This window comes from Armigeres subalbatus, chromosome 3, assembly GCF_024139115.2.
Source record: "Armigeres subalbatus isolate Guangzhou_Male chromosome 3, GZ_Asu_2, whole genome shotgun sequence".
In the NCBI taxonomy this organism is placed as follows: Eukaryota; Metazoa; Arthropoda; class Insecta; order Diptera; family Culicidae; genus Armigeres; species Armigeres subalbatus.
The window spans coordinates 195,346,610-195,369,201 of record NC_085141.1 but is presented as its reverse complement, the minus strand read 5'-3'; the positions used below and the strand labels follow the sequence as shown (position 1 = coordinate 195,369,201).

General features: G+C 37.8%; 1 protein-coding gene across 3 annotated transcripts in view; it reads left to right on the top strand.

The window, feature by feature from the left end:
• The window catches only part of LOC134224407 (TWiK family of potassium channels protein 7), a 333,804-nt gene that overhangs the window by 14,800 nt on the left and 296,412 nt on the right, over positions 1-22,592 (top strand). The window lies entirely within an intron of this gene.

Genomic DNA, 22,592 nt, shown 5'->3' with positions numbered 1-22,592 from the left:
ATGATAATAAATGTTTTTCTCGAATTAATCCCGGAAAAGGTACTATTTTTGATGTTTATTGTATTTCTAATCTCGTGCAATGAACCATTTCCAAAATAAAATCAGCTTGTAATTTTTAAAATTATTTTGAATTCTGTTGGCTATACCTTGCCGTGGTAAATTTTAGTGATTCTACCTTTTCTCTGATGACAGCATTCATCCGGTCCATGGTCTTGCTTTGTAGCCACGTATACTATCGCACGGCGAAATGAGTGCCTTGCGTATGTGATACAGGTGCTGCTAGTTATATACAGTGAATCACTGCGATTTTTCTTATGTTTCAATAGAAGTATACGAAAATCGAAAGTATAGGGAAAGAAGTATATAGATCCCAAGTTAGCCTTGCGGGCAAAGGCGTTGGATTCCCGGGCAGAAGCCATGAACACAATAACAAAACATGATATGGTTTTGATTGATATAAGAGATAAAAAAAACAATAAGGAAACAATATCAAAAAATTGCACTGAATATCATTTAAAGATATATATATATAAAGATATGCTATGGATAAGAACAAACTAATGGCACATGATATTGATCACTTCCTACAAATAGCATAACTTGATCTCCTTATGATATTATTGTACAAAATATTGATATTGTCGTCTGATCTTTTATCTCTTATAACAATCATGTCATGTCATGTCGTGCGGTGAGACGCGCGGCTACAAAGCAAGACCATGCTGAGGGTGGCTGGGTTCGATTCCCGGTGCAGGTCTAGACAGTTTTCGGTTTGGAAATTATATCGACTTCCCTGGGCATAAAAGTATCATCGTGTTAGCCTCATGATATACGATACGAAATGGTAACCTGGCTTAGAAACCTCGCAGTTAATAACTGTGGAAGTGCCTTATGAACACTAAGCTACGAGGTGGCTCTGTCCCAGTGTGGGAATGTAATGCCAATAAGAAGAAGAAGAAGAAGAAGGCCAATCATGTCAATATCTCATTTTGCTGTCTTATCAACATTTGATATTATTAAACTATTTTCGTCCACTCGGGTTGCCAATCCAGAGATGGCGATTTCAATTCTCGGTCCGGTCCGGTCTTGTTCCTTTCGACCATTTGTGCTTTCTACCTTCTGTCTCTTTCGACGGTTTGTCTTTTCGACCTTTTGTGCTTTCGACCTTTTGGTTTTCGACCTTTTGTCATCGATCCGTTATCAGGGATATTATGTTTAGGTAATCGAAGAACTACATTGCTACCGATCAGCATAGATTTGTGCCGGGAAAATCAGTTAGATGTCGTCTATATCAATTTGAAGGCTGCACCCAACAAGATTCACTTCTAGGCTAGGTTCCTATCTAACTGGCAAAAAGTTGCGTGTAAAACTTGATGTCTGTGTTTTCTTCCCTTTCTACAACCTGGGTTCACTACTGTTTAAAATCTACATTAGTGACGTGGGGCCCACTTTAGCCTAGCGGTTATAAAGCAAGACCATGCTGAGGGTGGCTGGGTTCGATTCCCGGTGCCGGTCAGGGCAATTTTCGTTTTGGAAATTGTCTCGAATTCCCTAGGCATAAAAGTGTCATCGTGTTAGCTTCATGATATACGAATGCAATAATTGTAACTTGGCTTAGAAACTTCGCGGTTAATAACTGTGGAAGTGCTGAATGAACACTAAGCAGCGAGGCTGCAAAGTCCCAGTGGGGGTGTAATTCCAATAAGAAGAAGATCAGTGACGTGGCATTGGAATTGAGTTTAGATTACGAAGTTGTGAATGTAGACGGCCTGAATATTTATTAAGCCGGTGATTGTAAGATTTTCTGACAATTCTGTATAAGAACTGGGCATATGCGAAAATGCTTGATTCTTATAAAAATATTGCATGAGACCTTATAATTTTGCAAGTTTTTCTGTGTTTGTGAGCTTACATTTTTCGCATAAGACTCTGACAATTTCGCATATGCCCAGTTCTTATACAGGTTGTGGTAGGTTCTTATACAAAATTGTGAGAAAATCTAACAGTTGCTGGTTGGGCGTAGTAGTCAAATTGTTGATGACTGCCATCTTTTGTAAAGTTTACTGAACCTGTTTAATATCCTAGCGGCATCCAGACATACTTAAATGGTATGTTATAGTTCAGTACACATTCACTCAACCAATGTCAAAAAATCACCACGCGTTTAAATGGACCACTCACATTTATGCGGTAAACGCTAATGGTTGATTTTTTGGCTGCCTACAGTTGCACTCACGACGGCGGCGATGAGATTGACCAGAGAATATACTGAAATCCATGTCTTTTCAATGCATTGACTTTGACATATTTCAACCCTGCTTGGTACAATAAATCAATTTCCGGGATGATCCGTTCACAATGGTTTAGGAGCTATTTGACATTTTCGTACTACCAGTGCGCTTAAAAAATCGAATTTGGAGACCACTACTACATATTGTGTGTACAATATTTAAAATTCAGATTCTTATTTCATAAAATCATTTCATGAGACAGGCAAAGGCGGTGGGTAGCTGACAGGATGAGGTTTCATTAATAAAAAAGTTATTTTATGTTTTCTCGGCACAACTTTTGAACTACGTGTACTAATTGCAACGATTTCCCTATGCCCTATCTTGCCATATTGTTCATGGTATGACCCAAAAAAAGATGTACCTAGAGATATACTCGAGAAGGGAAACTTTGAATGCCGGGCAACATGTGAGCTTTTTTTTTCCTTTGATGCAACTTTCCATCGTTTTAACCTCTCGAAATACCTTTCCCATCAGTGTTTGATGAAAAAAGCAGATGACTGAAAATATGAGAAAAGAGGAGAAGTTCCCTTGCTATGGTTATAGCTTAACCTTTCGATTTGCGTTTAGCCATTGGAAATTTGTTCGACAAAAAGTTTGATTGCGTTTTAATGAGTTTCAGTCATGTGAAACATTTTACCAACAAATATGTACGTCCACTAGGTGTTCTTTTAGTCACTGAATCAATTTTGCTTATCCTATACCGCTATATGTATCTAGATTGACAAATTGTAGGGTTATTTGATCATAAACCATAAAGAAAATATATGTTGTTGGCAGTTATCCTTGTCTCGTTCTCGGCCATTATCTTATACATTCTCTGGCAACGGTCTTATTTTCCTTTGGGTGTTTTATTTAGACCCATCTAACTTAAATTTATGTCACAGTGGTTGAAATCGAATGAATCAACATAATTTTGTTCAATTTTCTAATTATATTTAGATACACTGACCCCACAATCATGGATGGATAAACGTGTAAAATGGAGTGACTAACTATTGTTACAAAGTGACCCATACATATATGTGCGGTCAGTGTTATCTTCTATTTTCTAAATATGTATAAATATAGAAATCAATGTATGTTTGTTCATTCCCACATTACTTCTCGGTTTGTATAACGAAAGTAATTCGGAAACAAAAACTATATGTTGACATTTTTCAGTTTCATGTAACTGTCTATATTTGAATATTTGTATGTCCACTGTCCAGCTTAACTTTCAAATCCCTTGATCAATTCTCACAAAATTTAGAACCCATATTCTGTAATGTATGAAAAAGAGATTTAGGTGGGGGTTTAGAGAATTTTACAAACGTGGAGGGATAATGAGCGAGGTTTCTTTTGTGAAAACGAACACTGGCGGAGTTGAGTAGGGGAACGATGGGGCACGTTACTTAAATTATAAAAAAGACATGAAAACATAATTTTGACTATGTAACGTTTCACGGCATATAAGTATCACAAAAAATAAAAAAGACGTTCATAGAAGTAGTGAAATGTCATTAGAAAATGATAAGAAAGAATTGGGGGAGTACTTTTGAATTAAAATTAAAAATAATATTCTATGTCGAAGTATCCGAGAAGGTATGAGAAAATTTATTTTCGACAAAATTTCAATTGAGTCAACACGTTGAGAAACTATATCGTTAACAAATGAAACCGTTGCAAATTCTCGACACTCTTTCAATGTTTATAAGTGAACCATGCAATCTGCTTCATAAGATGGAAAAGGAAATGACGTCCAACCTAATTTACGAAGAGCGTATAGTAGAAATTGTTTTTGTACTGATTCTTCATGTATGGTTGAGTAAGGCTACCATACAATGCTACAATATTCCAGTATGGATCGTACATATGAAATATATAGTGTTTTGATTGTGCAGTGATCCTGAAAGTCGAAACAAAAGCGCTTGATAAAGCCTAGCATATTATTAGCTTTGTAAATGATTGTGTTATACCATAGTGATCAACAAGAGTTAGTTTTGAACCTGAAATCACTCCTAAATCCCTAACTCTTTCACATCTCTCTACAGTTTTGTTTCCTAGTACAATCTCAAGAAGCGTCTTTTGCCATTCATAAGAAAACATAAAGTATCAACTCTGTTTTGGCATGAGCTGGAGCCTTGCAACTACGCTCGTAACGTGTTGAAGTGGTACCGAGCTAACGGAGTTAGTTGAATTTGTGCCAAAAGATATGAACTCGCCAAATTCACCAGAACTTCTCTCAATTGAAAAATTCTGGGAGTTTGTGAAGACGAAACCTTGCAAACATTCCACAATTGTCAAAACAGATCTGGAGATAAAGAAAATTTGGGTAAAAACAACAAAAACATTGGAAAATCGATTGTACAAAATTTGATGGGAGGAGTGAAAAAGAAGGTGCGCGCATTCGGGATGGGCAATGAAATCAAATAAAAAAATGTTGTAAATCATAACGCATTAAAAGTTTTTCATCCTCTGAAAATTTTAAGAAAATCCGTTTAAATTTGGTGCCATTTTTATCGAATACACCCTTTACATAAAAGTCTTCTCCATTTAGCTAGGTCCATAGCTGCACGTCGCCAATTACGTAGTGTACGGTCCGTCATCTGATCGATCCACCATGCTAGCTGTGCAAGTCGCTTTCTTGTGTCCTTCGGATCATTGTCGAAATTCATTTTCACCGGATTACTGTCCTACATTCTGGCTACATGACCGGCCCACCGTAGTCGTCTGATTTGCGCATCCTCCAGTTGTCGTGTAGAGGACTTCCGGTCTGATGAGTATTTTATAGATAATCAGTTTGGTACGGCGGTGAGTGTCGAACTCGGTGGCTACCGCTTCTGCTTCTGGCCTTTCACACTAACAATTCCAAAACCTCCCGTGGCATCTATGAGAGGTCGTAGAGCTCTCTACATCTTTGTTGAATAAGTAGGTGACCAAATAAACATCCATTCCCCTTCCTCAGCATTCGCAAGGACGTGGCCAGGATAGATCTTGACAATTGGAGAGTGCATTGCTTCCATCTAAGAGATAGTGACTCGTGGTGGGTTACCGTTGTCAGTGACCATAATATCAATGTCATCGGCGAAACTAATGACAAGGAGTAGCACATATGTCCTATGGAGGGTTTCTATTACCTCTATACAACAGAATTATTCTTTTTTAATGTGTGGGAATGCTGTACTTCAAACCAAGTGTGTTATCGATCATTTAGTAGTTTGTCAATAATTCATTCCAGAGGCTAAATTTCAATATGTGTTGTATGGTGGATTTCTAGTGCAATGGTTTATCTACTACTCTGCCTAACAGTTCGTTGTATGAATTACACTAATAATGAAGCTATAGCTCCAGCAGCAGTAACTTATACTAAATGAATGAAATTTTGTCATCATTTAGTATAAGTTACAGCTATAGCTCCGTTATAAGTTTAATTCAAACATCGATTTGTTAGGAAGAGTTTTAAAAAACCTTCACACTAGAAGTCCACCATACAAGCCTCGGGAATGAGTTATTGACAAACTTCCAAGTGTTCGAACGCAGAATACTAAATGATCGATAACATACTAGCATTTGGAGGACTGAGCTCTTGTAGGCTCTTGTTACTCTGGAAGACTACTAAATGTATGAAGATAACACACAAGGTGTGGGTAATAGCAATCTAATGTAAAAGTGCCCAGGAGCAAAAAAGAGAGAAATAGAAAATGATTGATTGATCGATTGAGATACTATTAAGGAAATGAGAGAAATTATAGGTGGGGTCATTGGATAGAAGGATGATAATTTTTTTCTACTCATACAAGTTAGAGGCTTGGAAGAATAATTTTTGGGTTCAAATATAGATTTTCAAGCGGAAGTTTTTACAATTTCACTGATTTAGTAGTATCGCGGAGCATGAGCGCTTGAATAATACATTTTTTCTTCTTGTACTAATGTGCTGTGAGACAGCAATATGTATCCAAGTTGGGGTGTGATTTTAGTAGAAAAAAGGGACAGTTCTTAAATAATACTCAATTTTCATACAAAGTAAGTTAAGGGCCCTCCTTAGCCGTGTGGTAAGACGCACGGCTACAAAGCAAGACCATGCTGAGGGTGGTTGGGTTCGATTCCCGGTGCCGGTCTAGGCAATTTTCGGATTGGAAATTGTCTCGACTTCCCTGGGCATAAAAGTATCATCGTGTTAGCCTCATGATATACGAATGCAAAATTGGTAACCTGGCTTAGAAACCTCGCAGTTAATAACTGTGGAAGTGCTTAATGAACACTAAGCTGCGAGGCGGCTCTGTCCCAGTGTGGGGACGTAATGCCAATTAGAAGAAGAAGAAGAAGAAGTTAAAAATTTATACAATTATACATGGAAGTAGCCACTTGAAAGTGTGCTCGAGTCAAGAGAGTGTTAGAGAAAGATCATCAGCATTTTCATGGGAATCTCTAAAAAATGAGTAAGGTTTCGTATGGTATGGAAGCCCAATATTTAAGTTCCTATGCGGGATTAGGTAATCTATATGTCAAGGAATTAGATTACTATTTTAAATTTTGAGATAAATTGTTAAGGCATTTACGGCTTTTCCCAGATGCTGATCAAGCATTTCGTGCAAGAGAATTTCTAGTGAGCATCCAAAAAATAATACAATGTTTCGTAATGGAAGCTCAAGATCTAGGATGTTTAGGATGTTTTAAAACGAATTAGGAATGCATAAATGTGGGATTAGAAAAATTATTACGCTATTTATGGATCTTTGGGCCTTTCGTGGGGTCCGAAGTCCAGTCTTATGTAATTTATGAAATCTTTATGCAATTCAGATCTCGGATTGACCATGCTGAAGGCAGTATTGGTAAAATCATTCATAAATCTCAATCATTGAGCGCTCCCGCGCGAACTAACTCGTTGAGAGTTCAAAGGAATGCATCACGTTGTGCTAAAATGGGTAATTTTACTCATTTCCCAGAAAACATTTCGTTCCAAAAAGTGTTTAACCATTTTGTTACCGACAAAAAAACACCCTTACGTTACCGACAGGGTACCCGGGTACCCACGGACTTAAAATGATCATAACATTGTCTGTTTTGCACCGATTTTGACGATTTTGGTTGCTACGGATGCAGGAACTTACCCACTATTCGATACATGTTGCATAGAACCGATTAGGATTACCTGGTTACCGGAATTCCGGATTAACTGGGCCAAGTAGCAAAGTATGTATAAGTTGAAGATATATATTCAACCAAATGACTATTTCTTGCGTCATGACTAATAAACTTCGTTGGAAATTTAAACAATATAACTTAACTACATTACAGGACCATCTTATAATTAAATTCCGGAACGGCTATTCTACGTTGGTTGACGAAATAAATAAATAAATAAATTCCGGAAACAGGTTCCCGTGGGGCCTAAAGTGGCCACAAACTCATTTTGAAGAAACCCTGGCAATATGGGTATCAAAATTCATGAAATTGTTTCGGAAGCATGATCTGATAAGTAATTGGACCATAGGAAGGTTTGACAACGAACCGGTCATCCTGGAACAGGTTCCCGTGGGGCCTAAAGTGGCCACAAACTCATTCTGAAGAAACCCTGGCAATATGGGTATCAAAATTCATGAAATTGTTTCGGAAGCATGATCTAATATGTAACTGGACCATAGGAAGGTTTGACAACGAACCGGTCATCCTGGAACAGGTTCCCGTGGGACCTAAAGTGGCCACAAACTCATTCTGAAGAAACCCTGGCAATATGGGTATCAAAATTCATGAAATTGTTTCGCAAGCATGATCTGATAAGTAATTGGACCATAGGAAGGTTTGACAACGAACCGGTCATCCTGGAACAGGTTCCCGTGGGGCCTAAACTGGCCACAAACTCATTCTGAAAAAACCCTGGCAATATGGGTATCAAAATTCATGAAATTGTTTCGCAAGCATGATCTGATAAGTAATTGGACCATAGGAAGGTTTGACAACGAACCGGTCATCCTGGAACAGGTTCCCGTGGGGCCTAAACTGGCCACAAACTCATTCTGAAAAAACCCTGGCAATATGGGCATCAAAATTTATGAAATTGTTTCGGAAGCATGATCTGATAAGTAATTGGACCATAGGAAGGTTTGACAACGAACCGGTCGTCCTGGAACAGGTTCCTGTGGGGCATAAAATGGCCACAAACACATTTTGAAGAAACCCTGGCAATATGAGTATCAAAATTCATGAAATTGTTTCGGAAGCATGGTTTGATTAGTAATTGGACCATAGGATAGTTTGACAACGGACCGGTCATCCTGGAACAGGTTCCCGTGGGGCCTAACGTGGCAACAATCTCATTTTGAAGAAACCCTGGCAATATGGGTATCAACATTCATGAAATTGTTTCGGAAGCATGATCTGATAAGTAATTGGACCATAGGATGGTTTGACAACGAACCGGTCATCCTGGAACAGGTTCCCGTCGGGCCTAAAGTGACCACAGGCTCATTTTGAAGAAACTCTGGCAATATGGGTATCAAAATTTATGAAATTGTTTCGGAAGCATGATCTTTTGGGTTATTGGGCCATAAGATGGTTTGACAATGGACCGGTCATTCTCAAACAGGTTCCCGTGGGGCCCCTTATTTAGAAGAAACTCTTGCTATCTTCTTTTTCCGTTATTTCTTGTCAAAAGACTTAAAAATTCTTGACAGGTACTCAGAAATGATTTATAATGAACCACATGCGCTGTAAGTATCATTGGTGTTTGCTGAATAATTTACAAAAATAAAAAGAACGACTAAAATTTTCAAATTTTTTGTGGTGACAAAATGGGTCGAAAACATGACAAAAGCCCCAAGTAACAATTTTCATGCTTGTTAGATTTATTTAATTCTTATAGCGGATTTATGACAGCAGTCACTATGGCTAGTTGCTCAGATTTATTGGCGATCTTATTGCTATCAATAAACCTCTAATAAATCTGCTCGAAAAGCTTCAAACGTCAAATGCCACCTGGTCTTGTTAGCAGCTCTACGGTTGTAGCGAAGAGCGTAATAAGTCCAATTTTCAAAGCTTGATCAAAGCCATATTTTTGGGTCGTAATGTGGTCAAATAAATAACCCCAATAAGAATATTTACATTGCAAAGGGTTTATAACGGTGTTCAATTGGAGCAACATTTTTCTAATCGAAATCTATGATGGCCATATTGGAAATGGAAAACTATCTTCAAGTCAGTGAAATTTATCACTGGAATTTCTGATTCGACGGTGTTTTCGCCACGAAAGGCACGTTTTTGGTAAATGATACAAAAAACAAACATATTTGGGTGTAATATTAATAAAATTAAAAGAAGGTTTACGTTATTGATGTTATAACAATTTTAAATTTATTGCCAAAAACTATATTATTTTGCGGGCGCGTAGTGCTTAATCTCGTTTTTGCACTAGCTTTCACCATGAAATCGAGCGCGCACCTCATTTCCATTAAAGTACATTGAAAAAAAACCTGAAAAAGTATTATTTTGCAGTCATCCTCATCATGATTTTCATCAACACTTCAGTTTGTTATTATTTGTTTGCAAGGTTTTGTTTCTCTTTTTTCAAAGCCACATTTTTGACAGCTGTCGCAGCCAAATTCCCTTTTTTTGCGGGTGGCTTGAAACGGATTTTTATATACTCTTATAAGAGGTATATAGTGGTAATCTAGAGAGGGCCATTTGGACATATTTTACTCTTATAGTGATCATCAGAAGGTGATCCTGTAGTAATGGGTTTTATTGTCAGTTCTTGTAATTCGATCTTGAAAACCATTCCTAGAGCGGAATAAAACTTGAAATGTTACTTGGGGCGGGACGTGATAAAATCAGGCCGAAAATGTGATAAAGTCGGAGGTAGATAAAATCGGGAAGTGGCAAAATCGGGTCAACACTGTGTCACTTTTCACTTCTCTCTTCTCTATTCTCATTTCTTTCATTTCACTTTTCACTTTTCTCTTTCCACTTTTTACTTTCCACTTCTCACTGCTCACTTCTCACTATTCACTCCTCACTTGTCATTCGACCCAATAACCATTCGGCATAAGGGCCATTCAGCCTGATGACCCAACATCAGACCCATCTTCTTGGAAAAAAAAGTTTCCGAAAATATTCCAAGAATTTTGATGCCAGGGTGTCTTCTAAATGAGTTTGTGGCCACTAAAGGCCTTTCGGGAACTTGTTCTAGGATGACTGTTCCGGTTGATATCCATCCTATGGTTTCAACTTTATGGATAACATATTTCCGAAACAATTCCAAGAGTTTTGATACCCATTTTGCTAGGGTTTATTCTAAATGAGTTTTTGGCCCCTATGGTCCCTCCGGGAACCTGTTCCAAAATGACCATTCCGGTTGATATCCATCCTATGGTCTCAACGACATGGAAAACATGTTTCCGGAACAATTCCAAGAATTTTGATTCTCATATTGCCAGGGTTTATGAATTTATGGTCACTTTAGGCCCTCCGAGAAACTGTTCTAGAATGAAATCCATCCTATCGGACCAACTACATGGAAAAGATGTTTCCGGAACAATTCCAAGAATTTTGGTACCCATATTGCCAGGGATTCTTCCAAATGAATTTATGGTCACTTTGGACCCTTCGTGAACCTGTTCCAGAATGACCATTCCGGTTGAAATCCATCCTATAGTCTCGACTACATGGAAAACATGTTTCCGGAACAATTCCAAGAATTTCGATACCCATATTGCCAGGGTTTTTTCATCAGAATGAATTTGCGGCCACTATAGGGCCTACGGGAACCTATTCCGAGATGTCCGTTACGATCCCATATGATCACGTGGTCCTAATACGCTGGGAAGTCATAATCCTCGAATTTTCTGCGAAACTGGTAACTCAGGATACAAGAAATCATCATTTGGATTCTATAAGATCAACTTCTCCATTTTTGAGACATGGTCTAGCAAATCCGGAAATCCGGTAACCAGGTAATCCGGATCGGTTATATGTGACATGGATCGGATAGAGGATGAATTTATCAATCCATAGCAAACGGAATCGTCCAAATCGGTTGAAAACTGACGAAGTTATGGTCATACCAAAACGTGGGTACCCGGGTACCCTGTCGGTACGTTACGGGGTAAAAATATTCAGAAGCCCCTCCCCAGGCCCCCCCTTACTGGATTTTCATGTTCATACCACCCAAACCTTAATTTTGCCGAGTTTGAAGATGTCACGGAGTTTCAGTTTCCTGCGATGTTCAGAACCCTAAAAAACATTCACTTGAAAACGAAAAAGGTACCCGGGTACCCTGTCGGTAACAAAAGGGTTAAAATCAATTTGGGAACAATTTATTGTTTACACACCCAAGAGTAGTGATGAGCGAAATGCTTCAATTTGTTGAGCGGCTTTGGGCCAAGCGTTCACTTGACGACTCATTAGAACGAGCAAAGTAGTTTTTTTTGCAAATGAAGCATAAAAGCAAACTGCATTATAATATCTTGTATGTTCAACAACTAAATTTTTCCAGTCAAAAGTTCTTCTAAATCCTTGTATATTTAAAAACTGTGAGATGAGAAGATATATGCTCTTTGCTGTCCGATTTTACGAGAAGGATTTCCGACTACGAAAAAAAATCCGTAAACAAGATTCTCGAGGTATGCCCCCGCAATTGGGGATTATTAAAAGAAATTTATCGTGTGTTGTAGCCCCCTGAATCAGTTCATTATCGTAACAGCTACCGAAAAACGTCTCTCATTGTATGCTACCTATCAAGAGTGTATACAGACATGATAAGTGAGAGATTTTCTCATTCTCTTTTGGATTCAAACCCTGACCAGCGGTCGTTATTTTTGAGCCATTGATTCATTTTAACAGCGACCGTTTATTTGAGAACCGCGGCTCAATATTATAGAGTCGTGGTTCATTCGCTCCCCAGTCAACACAAGATCGTATATGATGTTACATAAGATACTAAAGTGGAGGCGATATAGGTACTTTCCCATACAATATGTACGTATATCGCCTCCACTTTAGCATCTTATGTTGCATCATATACGATTTTGTGTTTACTGGGTCTTTCTCACGAACCGGTTCAAATGAACTCGCCCATCTCTACCCAAAAGTTGTTCATTGTTCTATGCGTTGAACGTTAATTTACTATTCATTTACGAAGGAGAACAGAAGAAAACCTACGATGATTCAAATGATTCAACTCAACCTTGAGTTTTTAGGTGCTGAGTTGGGTGCGTTTCAACTCACGATTGAATCGTTCGTGAGTTTTGGGATTTTGAGTTTTTCCCAACACTGGTTGAAGGTGGCTGGGATCGATTCTATACTTGATTAAGGGCAGTTTCTTATGAAGTATGTGTGTGGATGCCAGACTATTATAGTATTATACTAAATACTTATCCCACTCGTTTTGCATTGGAGAAACATTACGCGTGGAAGAGTTAGTTCGGAGAATGAATTGTGCGAGATCGGCTGTGTGGTTAGTGTTGGGAATTTGAGTTCATCAGTAGCTACCCGCTGAACTGCAAAGGACGACGGAGTTCCTTCGTAGCTTAGAATGGAAAGGACCTACCTAGCATACTGGAGCTGTGGGTTTAAATCCCATCTAAGGAAGTGGTTACCTCTAATACATTTTCCACATGTTGTAGGGTTACTGTTCCTGAACTTTATCTCATAGCTCCGATATTCATCCCACGAAAAACAAAGCAATGAAAAGGATTTTGATTTGTTTCTCATTTTTGTGATTTTTTCAGCAGTGAGGACGCATGTTAGCAAAAGAAGCGACGAAATTCGTGCTTAATTTCTTAGTTTCGCGATGAGATAAATATATGTTTAGTGAGATGGAAAACGGAACAGCTCACCTACATATGCAAAAATCGAGTCTTGAAATAGTGTTTTGATGCTCTAAACTTCTCTGTTGTTGGACTTTAGCATATAGGGTATCTAATCATGGTTTGAACCAAATGACAGGAATCAGATGAGCCGTCAGAACAAACTTCATTTATTTCATTATAGAGACATGTTACACCTGCGAACTCTAGTTTATATGGAAGTTTAGTTCATTATCTTTCTAAAAACATCCTGGGTTCACATATTTATTCATAGTTTCATTGAAAAAACTTAATAATTACATAACTTTGATTCGTACCATGAACTACACTGTTCATGGTTTGAACTAAATTCGTACCAAGGTTTGAACTACTGGCATCAGCTCCTAAATATAATATTAATTACATGCATGAAACGCTGAGGAAACCTAAAGAAAAGCAAATTTATTTCATTATTCATCTTCTCGCATTAGATTAGTAACTGAAAACAGGTGAAATTCGTCTAAATTATCGATATGAAAATAGCGATTTTTTTTATATTGGAAATGTAAACAAAATGCTTCAGCTATGCACATGCAGTGCTCCTAGCGGATATCAGTAGAACATGACTGCAGTTACAAGTTCAAACCACGATACATTTTAGTTCAAACCATGAACAGTTTTTACCTTGTACAAATGTTGCTATTTTAACTATTTAAAACTGTTTCTCAATTGTACGATGATGTCAATCGCTTACAAATGAAAATGGCTTTCTTTTGATATATTGATCTCACTTCTGTGTCATGAATTGCGTCTATTATAAGCTTTTTGAGATTGTGCTACTGGTGGGGGGATTTTAGCGCGAATTCACAACATTTTTAAATCGCTTTATTAGTTTTTTTTTCTTAACAATATGTACGCAAGTAACGAACTCTATCACTTCCAGTATACCTAAATATGCTATTCATACTGTTTTAGGTTAGTTTTCTGTTAATGAGATGGTAATTTCGACTGATTTCAAAATGGTTCAAACCATGATGCGATTTTTATTAATTCAAACCATTATTGAATACCCTATCTGTTACGAAAAACAAACAAAAATAAAACTGAATAAGTTTATCTTTGTCTTAAAATTTGAACATATGAGTTCAAATGGTCAATCATGTTCATGCTCAAACTTGAACACGTGAGCTCAAATTTCAAACGTACCAAATTGCATGATCTCCACGCGTTTTCGTTGCTAGTTAATTTATTTGATCTCAAAATTATTGGAAAAATAAATTCAATCTACCAAGTCCAGAATTGAGTAATAATTGTGTCATATTATAAAAAAAAGAAACGATGAGGTTCTGCAGTTTTGAGAGTGGGCTGTGAAATATTCCAACAAGGCCATCAACTTAAACTAATCGAGCAGCGCCCAACAATAGGTATATCCTAGCCATCACCTGAGCTTGTCACTGACAAACACATCTTGCGTAATAACGCAATATGACAGAATCATTTGGCTTGCAAGGTTTGATGTTTTCCAGGAATATCTAAATTTGCATAATAACGACATTACTAGTTGGGAAAACATTCTTTAGGTTCCTGACGATCGAAATTTTTTGATTTTTTGTAATTATTATTCGTGATAAGAAGAAAGCTTTGTCGTGTAGTCTATTTAGTTACTTGTTTTATATGCGCATTTTAGAAATATTGATTCGGCGCTTTCGAATAACACTTTTTTATATTGAAAGATTTAGCTGATTAAGAAAATATACGCATATTAAAAGTTTTGTTTTGCTTAGTTTTTCCCTACTGTGCGGTGGTGCCTATTGACAGATTCTAGCCGCGAACATAACCAACCGACAGAGACATGCGGAACGACAGTTTAGCTCCATACGGCGCATTTGCCCCCTAACTGAGCGATCACATGAAGTGGTATGGCAATCGAAAAATGTTTTTGGCGTTTTATCAAAAAGCTGTCTGAATGAAAGCGAGCAAATTTATTTTTGACTTTGTTTGATTTGCACATCGGTAGGGAAATAAATCATGAATTTGCTCGTCTGCCGAAGGAAGCTCGGGATAAGAGTCGGATAAACCGTCGAGAATGTTTGTCGAACACACGCATGGAAACAACATCCGCCTCACAGACGATATCATAACAGGTCAGCGGGCACAGACCACAAAGCCGGAACGGAATCACCACGTGAGGTTGGAACGGTCTGACATGCAGTAGTATGGGATTTAATTTCCTAATCATAATCGCAACGGGAATGCGAATAATGAAACAAACTTAAAATTAAATGATTAGGAATGTAAAAAAACAGTGCGGTTGTGATGCCTTTTCATTCTTATACTTTAAGAAGGGTATTTATAAACATCGCCTGAAAATCAGATCAACTACTTTGAGAAAAGGGATTACATTCATCATTAGGGTATTGTCGTTTCGAAGCTTCCACAATTATTAGCTGCAAGGTTTGAAACCAGGTTACCCGATACGAGATGCTGATTTTATGTCCAGTGAAGTTGAGAAAATGTTCCATTCGAACATTTACTAGATAGGATCGGGAATCGATCCCAGGATCGGGAATCGATTCAGCATGATATCGCTTTGTATCGGGAGTGGCACGAACTTAATACACCCAAAAACATGTCTTTATAAAATCTTGGCTTATACAATTCTGCATATACAAACAATGTAAGTTTTTTGACTGTATTAAAATTATACAAAATTGTTAGATTTCAACTCAATGACTGTAATGAATTCTTCCGAATTTGTTTATAAAAAAAATTATACAGATTTTGCAAGGTTTATATACAAAACTGCAATAAAATCAGCAATGCACTTCCTGGTTGTAAACATGTTTAAGTATTCATATTTAATATATAATATTTTCTGGTTGGGTGTATTTCAATACAAGGGCGAGTAATGACTTTTCTACAAAATTAGCAGGTTTCGCAAATCGGTGAACAAAGTACATGTACACCCGATTCTTTTTTTACACGGGGGATGCGTTCCGTGTAAAAAAAGGTTTCAGTTCAAAATTTGAAAATCCGTGTAAAAAAAGTTTTATGATTTCTCGGCAAATCATGCAAAATCGAGCAACTTTGCAAAAATTTTGTATGGGATTTTTTTACACGGCCGTGTAAAAATAGAATCGGGTGTATTCAAGTTCATGAACCGCAAATACTTTGTTACCGAAAATGGTACCAACGTGCAAACATCGGTACAGTTGCATACCGTTAAAACTCTAGGGAATAATTTCTAGGCATTTGGCCTACTTTGATATTTAAAGTGCAAATCTGTCCTATCCCCCTTCCCACTTTTCGCCCGAAAAAAGACAACACCATATCCGCTGCCGAAGCCGACAACGAATGTGATAGGAGATAAAGCCAACCCGAGAAGCAGAGTCGTTGGCAAATTGCAGAACCCTCGTCCTTGTGTTCAACCTTTCGGCCACGCCGGCTGTTCACTTCGCGAAGCCAGAATCCGGCCTCGCCGGTAGCCAAACCAACGAGAAGAAGCCGCCGCCTCGAATACCCGCCGAGAAGAAGCCTCGACAAACAGTAAAGCCCTCGTCATCGTGTTCAACCTTTCGGCCACGCCGGCTGTTTACTTCGTGAAGCCGAAATCCGATCCCGCCTGCAGGCCAACCCGCTCGTCGAACCCCACCACCCTTGCCTTCGTGCCCAAATAGCAGCCCAGCCGGCGATAATGAACAGTTGTCCAAGGGCCCCTACGTTTTAATCGGCCGCATCCATTCCTTATCCCTGTTTACTAACCCACTCCTGGCACTATGAATTGGAAAAAATAAATTAGGGGGAATGACAGCTTTGGCAGGTTTTGTTCTATTATTGGCAGGGGTTTTTTTTTATGACTGACTAGGCTCAAATTTGGCCTAAACATTCTTTGCATATCAAAGAATATTGTGGCAAAATTTCATAAAATTCGGTAGACAAAAACCCCCATGCCAATAATAGAACAAAACCTGCCAAAGCCGTCTTTCCCCCTATATAAAAATGTATTTGAACAGTAAATTTCTTTACGGTTAAGTAACACAGAGTGCCTAACAAATAAAGAAAGGAATAAAAAAAAGTAAATTTCTTTCATACGCTATCCCTATGCATGTAAGTGCGTCGTTGTCTTGTCCTCTTTCTGCTATTCCCTCGTGAGTCCCTTGAGCAGGTAAGGCAACCCTGAGAACCCCAACGGTGAGCTAGTTTGGGACGTGTGGACGTCCACTGCATAGACGGCGGACGTCACTAGCAGTTACAACTTCTATAATTGGCTTTGATTTTCGAGTCAAGTACAAGACACTGAAGACGACCACACAGTTGTGGTCGAAATACGTATCTGCAGAGATATCAAAATAATTGGTGGAATTAAATGGAGAGTACTAAACACGTCTTAGACGGTTGAATACATTCCACTAAAAAGAGCTTAAAATGTTTTTCCTTTGATTGTTGTTTCCCGTAAACTCGAAGATGTTCAGCGTAAAAAATAGCGTGAAAAAAATCTGTGCGGAAAATAAAGAAATTCTTTCGGAGAGTCCCACTCTTGAAAGATGAAAGAAGTAGTGCGAATAAAGTCTCGTCTTATAGGGTAAAAGACCCAATAGTGGAGGAACTAAGCACGTTCCACCACTATTTGTTACTTCACAGCAAGTCTATACTTCATTTCAGTTAGCTCAAGAGTGCATTAGAAAGATCATTAAATATATTTTAACTGAAAAGTGTTGTAATTGCATCCACTATTGCCACCTAAAATAGTACCTCCAATTATTGGTGCAGTGCTCCAATGGTTGCGTTATTTTTTATTTCGTGTTCCTGTAGTTGTGAATCCCATTGTTTTCATATGGGACTCGCAACTATGAGAACACTACCGCAACTATTGGTACAAAGCCGAGCAAAAGATAAGGTTTTGGTGATACTTTATCGATTTTGAGATAAATCCAAACCTGTTTTCTTTTATTTCGTCTACTGACATGTCAACAAATTGATGGATTATATGGGTTGCTGCGTTTAATACGTAGATTTTGTAAAAACAACACTACACTACCGCAACTATAGGAACACCCACGACTATCGGGTCTTTTACCCTATTCAGATAATTTTTTTAACACTTCGACACGTAAGAATCGTTAAAGAACTATATCTTAATTTGAAGTGTTTACTGATATTTTTTAAACTTAATTTTCTTCATGCCCCTAAATAAAACACTTTGCCGAACTAAAAATTGAACTGAACTGTTGATATTGAACTGGTGTTGGTAAAATTAATTATTAAATGATAATTTTGTGTTTGTTATCAATTGATTCCAAAATTTATTATTCATTTTATTTATTTATAGTTATCGTCGACGATAATTTAACTCGCCCACTTTGCATACTTTGGAAAACATCAAATGATAATTGCAACATTATCGTTTGAGAATGATTCAACACAAGCCTGACTACAGCCCATCTGTCCATGTATGTTGCCAGCTAACCATGGTTTTCTGGCGAGTTAATTTGAAAAACTCATCGTAAGTTATTCACGGATCGTAAAAATCACCGTCTATATGATGCTAAGATGATCTAAGGTGCGCATGCCCATCTTAGCCAAGGAGTAGGCTTTCTCATTTCCCGGGATTTACCAATGAGGAAAAACCCAAGCCATGGGGATTGTTTATGGCCGATATGATAAAGTACTCACGTATCTCGTTCAGAAGTTGGGCGTATCAAACTTATATCATTACACTGAGGTCGCTTTTTATGCGGATGGGTTTCATCAATGTCTCGGCCTACCTCAATTTCCATAACTTTTTGAATACTAGGGTAATCCGCCAAATGTTGAACGGCTAATTTCTTCGCCTATTTTTGAACGCACGTGCATTTCTTATGGGAGTTCAACAATAGGCGACAAAATTAGCCGTTCAACATTTGGCGTTTTCCCCTAACACCTAGTTTTATTTCTCGATATTTTGTGGATTTTTTCGTGGGGTCTACTCAATGCTTCATCAAATCCATAGCCCAGAAACAAGCAATAATAAACAGCGTAAAGAGTAAATGAAATTACTGCTAATGAAATTAAGCGCATTCCTCCTAATTGTAGAATATATTGTAGTATTCTAATGCCAAACATGCATTTATCTTCGTTAATGACTACCATTCCCTAGTTTTTGCAAAATACCGGAAAGGCCAGAAGCCCACTGAACATGTCGTGGATCAATCGCCACCAATCGTAAAATGTAGATTTTTTCCGACTCCGCCACAAAATTAGTACCCCAAAACGGAAGTAAAAAGGCAGAACAGCACTACATAGTAAAGTCCCCCCTGCAAATCAATTCAAATCTATCCGAAACGACAACGAGTCGGCCGGAAGGCGGGAAGAAAAGTGTGTAGATAAATTTGAATAGAGCAATAACAGAAATCCAATTTTGTTTCCACAACTTCAGCAAACGATACACGGTGGCAGTGGCTTGATTATACGATCAACCGTTTGCGTGCAGATATTGGTCCTGAGAATACCATAAAATTTTACGAACCAATTGTGCAACGCACAGAATTGTATATCCCTCTATGAACTGCGAGGGCATTTGGTATCTTGGCATCGTGTCGATAGGACCAGCCCTGCGCCTAACACCAAGAGTAATGAACACCGTGGAATGTGTAGTAGTGAGCTGATTGCATTCCGTTGCGCTAGTGGAATTCCGGCTACCTGTCTGCCTATAAACTTTTCACACTTAATTGCTAAAGGCAGCGACAACGATAATGCTTTTTCCCAGGATGGTCCTTACGCGTCTGCAGCACATCTCGATTCGATGCTGTCGAATCTATGGGAAGAATGCAGGTCATCTAGCAAGTGTCGAGAGCTCAACGATGCTTCATATGCATGTCGCTGATTGGCTACTGGAACCATGGAATTTGATTCTATTTGCCTCTTGTCGGCAGCACGATGGCAATGAAAACGCAAACTGACAAATTGGCCTTTTGAGAGTACCAAGTGGCAACCGGGATTCGGCTGGTTGCTGCTATGAGTAGCTTTTCCGTGCATGGGCATGGCCGTGGAATGCCGTCAGCAGGAAATAATCTCATCGAGTTTTAACAAAAATAAATCTTCTTGGGGGTTACGCTGCCAGCTGCGACGCTCCAGTTTTTGGAATGTTTACGCTTTAATGAAATGGAACACAAAAATCACATCTTTCACACAAATAATATACATATATATTATGCTTCTCTGCAGACAGACAAAATTAATGTTGTGGCTTATGATTAGGTTAAAGCATGAAAAGGTTCCATGGTTCTACTCAAATGGGCTGGTGGAAATACACCCCAGAAAAAAATTAAACATTATCGCTAATTTTCATACAAAATGGTCATGTATTAGGATAAAAATCTCTATTTCTAGCAAATTGACTAAGGACATATTTTGCATTCCTGCCTAAAATGGTATAAGGGAGGTACAATAGAATATATCATTGAAATTATTGAAGAAGTTCAAGATTATTGCAGTAGGTTTTGCCGTTGGACTTCAGAATAATTCACCGTGGAATATCAATAGCATTTTATGAAAAGTTCAAGATATTTTTTCGTGGCCATTCAATTAAAAAAATAAAGAGAAAAACGTCTGGTGAAAATTTTGGTAGTAGTAAAATTTTCAGGAGTAGTTCAGGAGAACTTCCCGTGCGAATACAGATGATTTTTCTGGGAAAATTCTGGATAATTCCTTGTGAATTCGGAAGTTTCATTCAGAAGATTTTCACATGGGAGTAAATAAAAATTTCTCATGAAAATTTTAGAACATTTCCTTTTCTTCGACATTTAAGAGAACTTTAAAATATGGTGGTTCAAAAATCGACCCACTTTTACCACGCTCACTCGATTCCGTCCCATGCTCCGAGTGTCCTCCAAAAGCCGATTTGAACAAAAACTGATTGAGCACAAGCCAGTTCAAGTTTGTATGAAAACTAGTATAGGAAACTAAACCTTTCATTACACTGGCTACTGCGCCTCCCCCCAAAAGCTGTCGAAAATAGAACCCACATAGCGGAAAGCAACATTCCAGAGACTTCACTGAACGAAAATCGCACCTTAGAAACGATCCATTACGTAATACAAAAAATAGCATTTTATTCCCCGCTCTCCCCCATGTCACACTTTTTGTATGAAGTATCTGCCAACGTCCGGAGTGCCAGAATCAGAATAGTGCAAAATTCATCCTCGCCATATCAACTGTCATACAAACCTGAAGCGACCTGTGCACGCCCGGATAAAAATGTACTATTGGTTCAATAGTGTAAACAATTGAATTACAATACAATGTACGGCATACAATAGGATACATTGTTTCTTGATGGTTACACAGATTGTATTAACACTGAGGATACAATACATCAACATATTTCATTAATGTAACAATACTTGCAATTGTTTTTGAAACGTTTTCGTGCATAAGATTCATACATTGATAACTTTTGAAACGTTTCTTTACATTGCATATAAACTGTATAACAATATTTGCCTCATAGCGCCAAATATGCATTTTTCCCTTTAAATTGTATTGTTGAACAGTAAAGCTGTCACAACTGAGAAATCAAAAATCGTATTGTTTTACCATACAAATACAATACAATCCATTGTATTTTGAACAGTTTTGTTTGGATATTTCAACAATATATTAACCATACACTCTATTGTGTGACGAAAAAAATGTATGGAAAAATTTCAAATTTTGTATAGTTACGATATTTAACAACCCGTACATTCTATTGCGAAACTTCATTTACATTTGAGTAAATGGTTCATAACAATGCATTCTAATGTATTTCTATGGTTTCATTTACAATATGATCTATTGCCAACTTAATGTTACTAATAGTAGTGTTCAGGGAATCAATTTTTCTGGAATGCGCGTGCGAAACAAGCGACAAAAGCGAACCAACGACAAAGCTTTGTTTTTGTCGGGGATGATAATGACAAAGATCCGAAAATTTTTGTCAGCAACAAAAAAGAAAACAATCTTGTCGCTAACTTTTCAACCCGTTGTTTTGCATTATTTCTTGAGCAAATACCGGTTTTATGTTATCATAGTTTCTGCTTTTATGGAAATATTCGAGAATCGAACAATGATTACAACATTAGCATCGTATTTTCGGAAATATCAGAGCATGCAAGGCAAATGATTCTTATCATATTGTGTTCGTGTTCGGATAAAGGTTTGTCGCTAGGTGCGTTTGTCAGTAACAAACTCTGTTGATGACAAAGAGTATATTGTTAGGCGTTGCCCGAATATTGATTCCCTGGTAGTGTTACAATAAATTGTATTGTTATTCTACTGTATTTTTTATTTGGGCGGTAAGCCCCTATTACAGGCCTGTCCAACCTTTTCAAGCCACGGGTCAATTCTTAGAATTCACATTTGCTGGGGGAGCAGAAAATATTCGATACATAACTTTTTGAACATTTTCAAAATAATCATGTTTTTTTTTCATTTTCTAGAAAAACTAGACACGATTTTATTGCGTTCAAACATTTTTTTTGTTTGTTTTGTTTTCGTCGTTGCATTAGAGATCACATTAAAT